Here is a 10,916-nt window from a genome sequence, read left to right on the forward strand (position 1 = left end):
CACAACACTCCTATTGTTCTATGTTGACATGAGAATTTTTTTTAAAGCAATAAGAGGCAATGGATATCATTTCGTCCCCAAAGGTGGGACGTTCCCTACCGAAACCATCATGCTTGTTGTGAGAAGCTCTGGTTTGTGAGAAGCATATACCCGAACCTGCCCCAAATGGGACAAATCTTTTACCATGGTATGTTGATGCCGCTCCATGATAGCATGCCAAGTTTCATGAATTTCAGACGAGTTTTGGATTTACTAGAATTTAATAACCAGGCATCTCAACGTTTTGCTGGCAATCAACAGTGCCCTCGTGTTTGAATTTCATTCCCATCTCTTGCATGGGACCTATAAATTCACCCAAGGGCACAGATTAGATTTTTCAACCAACTTTAGTGCATTGGAGCATGTGCTTGTAGTTCAAATTTGAATTATGCACATAAAATGCCTAGAAAACCCAGTTAATTCATAAAAATGTCCAAACAAACCCCGAAAAATCACAAAAATTGACACAGCACTCCTGTTGTTCTATGTTGACTCTAGAATTTTTTTGAAAGCAATAAGAGGTAACGGATATCGTCCCGTCCCCAAAGGTGGTACGTTCCCTATCAAAACCATCATGCTTGTTGTGAGAAGCTCTGGTTTGTGAGAAGCTTATACCCAAACCTGCCCCAAATGGGACAATTTTTTTACCACGGCATGTTGATGCCGTTCCATGATAGCATGCCAAGTTTCATGAATTTCAGACGAGTTTTGGATTTACTAGAACTTAAAAACCGGGCATCTCAATGTTTTGCCGGCAATCCAATTCTTATACGACACACATATAGTTGTATGTTCACTGCAGATAAAAGGTCTAGCAATTCAAACAGCGTCCATTGCCGTAGTGACACCATTTTGCAATTCAAATCAAGTAGATCCCACACAGTTTATTATCATCAACCGTGTGAGATGTAGAACAAAATATCTTAGAGCACCGTCGGTGTATAGTATGCCTATGGCTTACGCGAGAAGGTGCGTCGGCTACAGTCCATAGCCGGCGTGTCAAGCATACTACTCGCTCCCCAAAAACTCCCACCTCTGCATCCCTCGCAATCTCGAAAATATTACTGCCTCGTAATCTCGAAAATATCTACCGTCTAGAAGGTTTTAATGTTTGATAGCACACGATTAGTATGTGCGGACCGTGTGCGATGTCTGTTACTCCCGCTCTGCTTCAGTCCCTTGATTCAAATTTTCAGTAGCCCCGGCATTTTACTCCCGCCTCTGCATCCCTCGCAATTTCAAAAATATCCGCTCGCCCTTGATCCAAATTTTCAGTAGCCCCGCCTTGTTACTCCCGCCTAGTAAATTTTTTAGTTGCCACAGAATTTCCTCAAACACAACCTTGCCCCCCGGCCCCCCTCCACACAAACCCCAAAGCCTCCGCTCACACAGACACACACAACCCTCGAAACCATTGGTAGGTCGTCGCCATCGCCGGTGCCTCCATCCTCAAACTCTGCATGTGTGCCGGGGAGCTCGAGGAGCCAATGGCCAAAAAGATGTTTATCGCGGCATTTTCGCCCGACGCCGGCGAGGTGGCCGCCGAGGTGTCCCTATCATCCTCCGCGGGCCCGATACGCCGTCATCGGTCCCCCGATCTGCCCGTCGCCGCGCCCCTATGCCGGTTCGAGGACTTCCTCGTCCTCCCTCGGACCTGGCAGCCGACGAAGTCCTACCTTGGGGTCCGACAGTGGCGGTGGGGGACGTGGGTCACCGAGATACAGATCGAGAGACCCACACCCGCCAGTGGCTTGGTAGCTTCCACACGGCCGAGCTCGCAGTCTTGGAGTACGACCGCTGGCAGGTCCGCTAGCACGACGCGGCCGCTAGGCTCAATTTCCCCTTCGGCACATGTCCGGTCGACCTCGTTCTGCCGGAGCCAGGGGTGGTGAGCTCGGCAATGACGTGGGAGCGCCTCGAGGCCGAGGCCGTCGATGAGGCCTACATGCAAGAGCTCCGCCAGCAGCACCCGGAGCTCGTGGAGGCGGAGCGGGCGATCTTTGCCAGTGTGGAGAGCGGCGAGGTTATCGCGCTATCCTCCGATGACGAGGTCGAAAGCGGCGAGGACGGCAGCGCAAAGGGCGGCGAGGTTATCGTGCTCTCCTATGATGACAAGGTCGAAGGTGGTGGCGATGGCGGCACGGAGGGCGTCGAGGTGGGCCCCGAGGACAAGGAGATCGACGTGGACGAGTGGAGGAGTGCCTTCCCCAATGACCCTGGCGACGGTACTAGCCCAGACCCGGCTCGCGGCACACCGTACATGATGAGGAAGGATTGGCTCGACCTCTACTTCGACCAAAAGTAGTTTAGCTTAGTTTAAATTTATGTTTTATGTTCGGTTATGCAAAATATCCATGTTTATGTTTGAATGCATGCTACTTTCGGTTGAACCTGCTTTGAACTTGATCAAATTGAAGTTTACAACCTTAAGTTTAGGGGATCGACTAGAAAAGGCCAAAAATTCCTGGAGTATATATATATATATATATATCCACTAAGGGTTTTAGTCCTTTAACTTTTGAAGGATCACCTAGAGATGTCCTTATGACTTGTTTATATCAGTTCTTCACAATGTGATGCTCTATATCTGCAACTATTTGCCGTGTAGTTCAATTTCATCAATAACAGTTTCAACAATACCACTATGAATTATGATATTTGGTTGCTGTTAAGGATATTGCAGTTAACATGCCTTTTCGTTTTTCAATTGTTGTTTAGCAGCATGCATTGTACTGAATGACTAAATATGCAATCCCAGGCTACATAGCAACAAGGAAGAGTGTTACCTTAATGTTCTAATGATGTCTAGATATACATGTAATAAAATCTTATATAATGGGATGGATGGAGTGTTGTACTACATCATTTTTCAATTGTTGTTTAGCTTCTAATATTAACTTGGTGCTTTTAGGTACATATATCATTGCCAACGATCCACACTTCGACCCTTTGTGCGTATGGGGCAATGAGATATTCATGAACTAGCATCAAGTGAGGAAACTGATAAATATTGTTATTAAAACGGGTCAAAAGATGTCAATCGAACTATTTGTTTACACTTTATGCAAGACAATAGTGAACTACAGGATGGTAAGTAAGAACCCTGTAGCCTTCTTTTTACTGCCAGTAATGAGTTGTGTTAGATGACAATATCTGAATCCTTTTTCTTTTGCAGTGGATCCTGAAGCAGTTTACTCAAGATTACCTCTCAAACTACATGATTGGCGGCCGGCCATCACAAGGGGTTGGACTAGAGTCCTGCATGCCTTCTGCATCAGGAGAGCATAATAGGGCCATTCCGCTTCACCTTCTTCAGCAACTAGAATGTCTGTCGCCTCTTTCTTTACCATCTGTAATAGTACAAGTATAGAACCCTGGTACATCATTCTTTATTTGGTGCTTATGGAATTCTTAAACATATGTACATGTGAATCGAATAATGCATTGATTGTTTGAACATGATGGATATGAATAAAGCTATAACCTACTTTCAAGTTTAAATTAGGTATGATTTTAAATAGCAATAATTACATTAGGGATAAATTACGTTGTGCAGGTCATTACGGCACACATGGTTGGTAAAACACAAACGTTTGCGATATACACCATAATCCGAGATGGTTCACAAAGAGGAAACGTGTGCAAGCATGCACACAGTTGCCGTTTGCAAAGCGTGTGTGATGTCAGACACTATCACATACTGTGCGGGAAAACTAAATGTGTGTGATTGTCTACCTATTGTACACAGCTTATAATCATGAACTGTTTGTGATGTGCCAAGCATCGTAAAACTCCCGTGCCTAGAATCTGCCTGGAAACTCCTGTGCCTGGAATCTGCCTGGTTTTAGGCAGAACCACAAAACTCTGACTGCGATGGCAATGCGAGCACAAATGAGTAGCAAGGATGAAGCGTTTGGGATATTCAAGATATCGAAAATGGTTATATAGGGACAACTGTATGCATCAAGGCTCCTATCCCCGACGGTTTCTCGGTCGTGTGGGAAGGACCCCCCTATCGCCCACACTCACTTGGTGTCGGTTCCAAATGTCGTCGTGGAAAGGGGTTAAAAATGGTTTGTTTAGGACAGATGCGCACCAGTGTAAGCTAAAAAACAATCTACTCCTCATCGTCGGAGATATCGATGACGATGGGATCCTTAGACTTGGAAGAGGATGAGGCCTCCACATCATGGGTTCCCTCCTCATAGTGATGAGTCACCTGAGTCGCTCCAGGCACCAACCTGCTGGCTCTGGAGTTGAGGTAAGCATGGGCACGCTGAGAAAACACCTTGTAGTCTTCGTCGAAGGCACCAATGGTGGCCTCGAGAAAACATCACAAACTATCATTTAAAGTAGCCAACCGAGTGGCATCATCTATTCACAAGGCGTCGATGGTGGCCTTGACAGTGAGGTGCTCCTCAAAGATCTGGGGGTTGACACGCATGACAGCCATCGCAACCTCACCCGCACATGCGGCCGCGATTTGCTTCTCCATTGCCAAATGCTCTTTGAGCTCCTGGCTATGCTGCATGCACCATGGCTTAGGGTGGCGCTTATTTGGATGATGGGGGTAGTGATTTGGGTGGAAGGTGTCGCGCCGGGGATCAGGGCATGTGGGTTGTAGAAGGAGGAAGAGGAGGAGGGGGGGTCAGGTGTGGATTACCTCACTAGATCGACGAGACCGAGCAGCAAGAAGGACCGTCGTCGGCAAGGAGGTGGCACTACACGCAAGCAGTGAAGGCTTGAACTTGGAAAGGAAGGAGAAAACTTGGGAAATGTGGCTTTTGGTCAGGAGGAGGGGGAGGTAGATATTTCCGCGGATGCTAGAAATTTTTGCTCGGTGCTACGAAAAACCGGAGCACAAAGTATCATCAAAGACGGTCCCTTATTCAGCACTGTGTACGATATGTGAACAACACAAACGATTCATATAGCTTACCCTGTGTGTGATGAGTCTTAACATGCAAATTTCGGACTGAATTTCCCTGGTTACAGTGGCCATCCACGTCATTGCATAATTTGGGTGCACAAAAGAGTCTACATCACACCCACACTTCTTGATGGAGCAAGTTCATCAATTAAGTAGAGCTAGCTGACCTAAACATTACTCTAACAAAAGACCGATACTCTAAACAAAGACTACTACTCTGCCTTGTACTCGTCGATCTCCGCCACCTCCTCCATGTGTAGCTCGCACTCGACGATCTCTTGGGGAAGGGGCTCCATGGCATCCATCGCAACATACTTGGCAAGCATCTCATCGTCTGCGTCCGCCATCTCTTTGGAAAAGGCCACCACGAGCTACGTGTGGGCGGCCATAGTCCAGGCGTGGACGACCTCCATCTCGGCAAGGGATGCTACCAACAAACAAACATCTGCTTGAACACTCCCGGCAATTGCCAACTCTTCGGACATGGGTTGTCGACCGTTGTTGGAGAAGCTTCGTATGATTTGTGTGATGACTACCACGAGCTGGGCGTGGGCGGCCTCCATCAGGGCTAAGGTGACCTCCACAGAACGAAAAACTGTTGTGCCGCTCTCACCATTTGCTATCCTCATAGCAGATGTTGCTGCTACCATCCGAGTTGTAGCAATAGCTACCTTTTCAGCTACCGCAAGCGACCGACCATGGATTGTGGTCGCGCTCATGCAGCTTGTGAGCGTGATCATGGCAGCTGTGGTCGCGCTCTGGCCGGAGTGGGCCACCAAAGTTGCCCTCATGACGCGGGTCCATGTCCCCATCTTTGACCGTTGATGATTGAACAACAAAATGATATTGGGGAACTAGTGTGCTTGATGCGCCAGCGGTGGACTATAGCCGATGAACCTTCCCGCGTAAGCCATATATGAGGGTGCTCCAAGATATTTTGTACTACATCTGACACAGTTCAAGATAATAAATGGTGTATGATGTACTTGATTGATTTGAAATACAGAATGGGGTCACAGTGGCAAAGGATGGTGTTCGAATTGCTAGAACATTCATCTGCAGTGAACATGCAACTACAGGAATGTTGTGATCAAATTTGGAATTATTCATGGTTCGTTTGGACATTGTTATACATCAACCGAGTTTTCCAGGAATTTAATGTGCATTCAAATTTGAACTATAGGCAAATGCTCTGGTGCACCAAAATGGGTTGAAAAATCATATATGTGTCATTGGGTGCATGTTTAGGTCCCATGCAAGAAATGGGAATGAATTTCAAACACGTCGGCAACGTGGCTCGGCCGCAAACATTGAGGAACTTGGTTTTGAAATTCCTGTAAGTACAAAACTCCTCTGAAATTCAAGAAACTTGGCATGGCATCATGAAATGGCACCAATATGTTGTGCTAAATTTTTGTCCCATTTTGGGCAGATTTTGGTATAAGCTTCCCACAAAATAGAACTTCTCACAAGAAGCTTCGTGGTTCCAGTAGGGAACGCGTCACCTTTGTGGACGAAACAACACTCGTTGCCACTTCTCGCCTTGAATTTTTGTTTCTATAGTAAAGATAGACCAATAGGAGTGTCATGTTAAATTTTGGAATTATTCAGGGTTTGTTTGGACATTTTTATACACTAATTGAGTTTCCTAGCCATTTTATGTGCATACTTCAAATTTGACTATAGGCACATGCTCGAGTGCACCAAAATGGGTTAAAATCGTATATGTGTCCTTGGGTGCATGTTTAGCTCCCATGCAAGAAATGAGAATGAATTTTGAACACCTCAGCTTCGTGGCTCGGTTGCAAATATTGAGAAACTTGGTTTGTAAATTCCTGTAAATCCAAAACTTGTCTGAAATTCATGAAACTTGGCATGGTATCATGAAATGGCACTAATCACTCTAGGCATTTGGGTACCTGAACCCGTTACCCAAACCAGAAGCGAACCAAAAACCCGAAATGTCGGTTAATTTGGGCATCGGTCTTTGGTACGGTCCTGGTTTTCAGACTGTTCAGTTTTTGGGTAAGGGTTCGGATATCAGTCTCAAAAACTCGAAATAACCATAGACCGAAGTTGACAAAACCAATGTACTAATTGCTTGTATCTGCGTTGGTATTTCCCTAAAGAGGAGAGGATGATGCAACACAACAACGGTAAGTATTTCCCTCAGTTATCAATCCACTAGGAGAACCAAGCAACAATATGTAAACAACACCTGCACACAACTAACAAATACTTGCAGCCCAACACGTAAGAGGGGTTGTCAATCCCTCCTCGGTATTGATATAGATTAAATTGTATGAGATTGGATAGATAGATCTAGCAAAAACAAAAACAAAATAAAGAAAGAGAAAGTGCAGGAAGGTATTTTTGGGTTTTTGGAATAATAGATCTGAAAACAATATGATAGGAAATAGACCCCGGGGCCATAGATTTCACTAGTGGATTCTCTCGAGAAAATAGCATATGGTGGGTAAAAAAATTACTGCAATTGATAGAAGAGCAAATAATAATGATGATATCCAAGGCAATGATCATGTATATAGGCATCACGTCCAAGATTCAGCATGCATCTAGTGTATTAAGTTCATGGAGAAACAGAGTAATGTAATAAGAATGGTGACCTGATGTAGACAAGATCTATTCATGTAGGAATAGACCCCATCTTTTTATCCTTAATGGCAACGATACATGCATGTCATGTCTCCTTCTGTCACTGAGAATAAGAACTTCAAGATCAAACCCATCACAAAGCACCTCTTCCCATTGCAAGAAAAAGCAATCTAGCTGGCCAAACCAAACCAAAGTTTGGGAGAAGAAATATGAGGCTATAAATATCATGTGTATAAGAGTTCAAAGAAGACTCAAATAATATCCACAGATAGATCTGGTCATAAACTCACAATTCATCGGATCCCAACAAGCACACTGCAAAAAGTCATTACATCAAATAGATCTCCAAGAACATCGAGGAGAACATTGTATTGAAGATCAAAAACGGAGAAGAAGCCATCTAGCTACTACCTACAGACCTGTAGGTCTGTGGTAAAATGCTCATGAATCATCGGAGGAGCACCAATGAGGATGATGAGCCCCTCCGTGATTGTTTCCCCCTCCGGCAAGGTGCCGAAATAGGGCTCTAGATTGGGTCTCGTTGTTCTGGAACTTGTGGCGGCTGGATTTGTGTTTCATCGACTCCCCTGGGGTTTCTGGAATATTTGGGTATTTATAGAGCTGAGGGTGGTGGAAAAGATCATTATGGGCTCCACAAGGCACCAGGGCACGCCTGGGGCCTCTGGCGCGCCCTGGTGTCTTATGGGCCCCACGGTCCTCCTCTGGTACACCTCCTGGGCCCCTTGAGTCTCTTCCGGGCAGAAAAAATCTCCAAAAGTTTCGCTGCATTTGGACTTCGTTTGATATGGATATTCTGCAAAGGAAAAAACAAGCAAAAAACAAGAACTGACACTGGGCACTATGTAAATAGGTTAGTCCCAAAAAATGATATAAAGTTGTTATAAAAGTAATAAAACATCCAAGATTGATAACATAATAGCATGGAATAATAAAAAAATTATAGATACATTGGAGACGTATCAGCATCCCCAAGCTTAATTCCTACTCGTACTCGAGTAGGTAAATGATAAAAACAAAAATTTTGATGTGGAATGCTGCCTAACATGTTCATCACATAATCTTTTCTTTTGTAGCATGGACATTTGGACTTTTAGATGATTCAAAGTAATAGTCTATAATTTACATGAACGACATCAATACTCAAGCATATCAACAAGCAACCATGTCTTTCAAAATATCAACACTAAAGAAAGTTATCCCTAGCCCATTGCTACCTCTTGAGCTTGCGTTGATTTTTCCCTTGAAGAGGAAAGGGTAATGCAGTAAAGTAGAGATAAGTATTTCCCTCAGTTAATAACCAAGGTATCAATCCAGTAGGAGGCACAAGCAAGTCCCCAATATATGCACCTGCACAAACTAACAAACACTTGCACACAACACGAAAAGGGGTTGTCAATCCCTTCACGGTCACTAACAAAAGTGATATCTGATAGAGATAGGTATACAAGATAAATAGAAGAGCAAGCTAAAGTAAATATAAATAAATTGCAGAAAGGTATTTTGGTTTTTTTTGATTTATAGATCTGAAAATATATGATGGAAAATAGACCCGGGGGCCATATAGGTTTCACTAGAGGCTTCTCTTTTGAAAGAAAACATACGTTGTGTAAACAAATTATTGTCGAGCAATTTATAGAAAAAGCGCATAGTTATGACGATATCTAAGGCAATGATCATGAATATAGGGATCACGTTCGTGACAAGTAGACCAACTCCTGCCTGCATCTACTACTATTACTCCACACATCTGTTGGGAAACGTTGCATGGAAAACACAAAAAAATCAACGCACACGCAAGATATATCCATGGAGATGCATAGCGACGAGAGGGGGAGAGTGTGTCTACGTACCCTCGTAGACCATAAGCAGAAGCATTTCACAACGCGGTTGATGTAGTCGAACTTCTTCGCGCTCCAACCGATCAAGTACCAAACGTACGACACCTCCGCACTCTGCACACGTTCAGCTCGGTGATGTCCTTCGCCTTCTTGATCCAGCAAGCCAGCGAGGTAGTGGATGAGTTCTGGCAGCACGACGGCATGGTGACGGTGATGGTGAAGTGATCTCCGCAGGGCTTCGCCTAAGCACTACAAAAATATGACCGGGTGTAAACGGTGGAGGGGGCGCCGCACACGGCTGAGCAATGGATCTGTTGTGTGCTAGGCGCCCCTTCCCACATATATATAGGTGGGAGGGAGGGAGGAGCAGCCAAAGGAGGCGCCCAAGTAGGAGGAATCCTACTTGGGGTCCCTCCCAAGCCGCGCCCCTTTCCTTATATGGAGTGCAGGGAAAGGCAGAGGAGGGTGGCGCCCCCCTTTTCCTTTCTCCCATGAGAGGGAAAGGCAGGAGGGGCTAGCCCTCTCCCTTTTCCTTCCCTAGGGCTAGCCAAACAAGGGAGGGGGCGCACCAGCCCCCTTGTGGGCTGGTCTGTCCCCTCGTTTGGCCCATAAGGCCCATAACTTGCCATGGGGTGCCCAAAACCCCTTCCGGTGACCCGATTCCTTCCCGGTACGTCTCGAAACACTTATGGTGTCCAAATAGCATCGTCCTATATATCAATATTTACCTCTCAACCATTTAGAGACTCCTCGTCATGTCCGTGATCTCATCCGAGAGTGCGAATAACATCCGGTCACCAAATCACATAACTCATATAACACTATATCATCAATGAACGTTAAGCGCGCGGACCCTACGGGTTCGAGAACTATGTAGACATGACTGAGACACCACTCTGGTCAATAACCAATAGTGGAACCTGGATGCCCATATTGTCTCCTACATATTCTACGAAGATCTTTATTGGTCGAACCGTTATGACAACATGCGTAATTCCCTTTGTCCATCGTTATGTTACTTGCCTGAGATTCGATCGTCGTTATCTCTATACCTAGTTCAATCTCGTTACCGGCAAGTCTCTTTACTCATTCGATAATACATCACCTCGTGACTAACTCCTTAGTCGTTTGCTTGCAAGCTTATGATGTGTATTACCGAGAGGGCCCAGAGATACCTCTCTGATACTCGGAGTGACAAATCCTAATCTCGATCTATGCCAACTCAACAAACACCTTTGGAGATACCTGTAGAGCATCTTTATGATCACCCAGTTACATTGTGACGTTTGATAGAACACAAGGTATTCCTCCGGTATCCGGGAGTTGCATAATCTCATAATCGAAGGAATATGTATTTGACATGAAGAAAGCAATAGCAATAAAATTGAACGATCATTATGCTAAGCTAACAGATGGGTGTTGTCCATCACATCATTCTCCTAATGATGTGACCCCATTATCAAATGACAACA

Source organism: Triticum urartu, chromosome 5A, assembly GCF_056163025.1.
Source record: "Triticum urartu cultivar PI428250 chromosome 5A, HENAU_Tu73, whole genome shotgun sequence".
Classification (NCBI taxonomy): domain Eukaryota; kingdom Viridiplantae; phylum Streptophyta; class Magnoliopsida; order Poales; family Poaceae; genus Triticum; species Triticum urartu.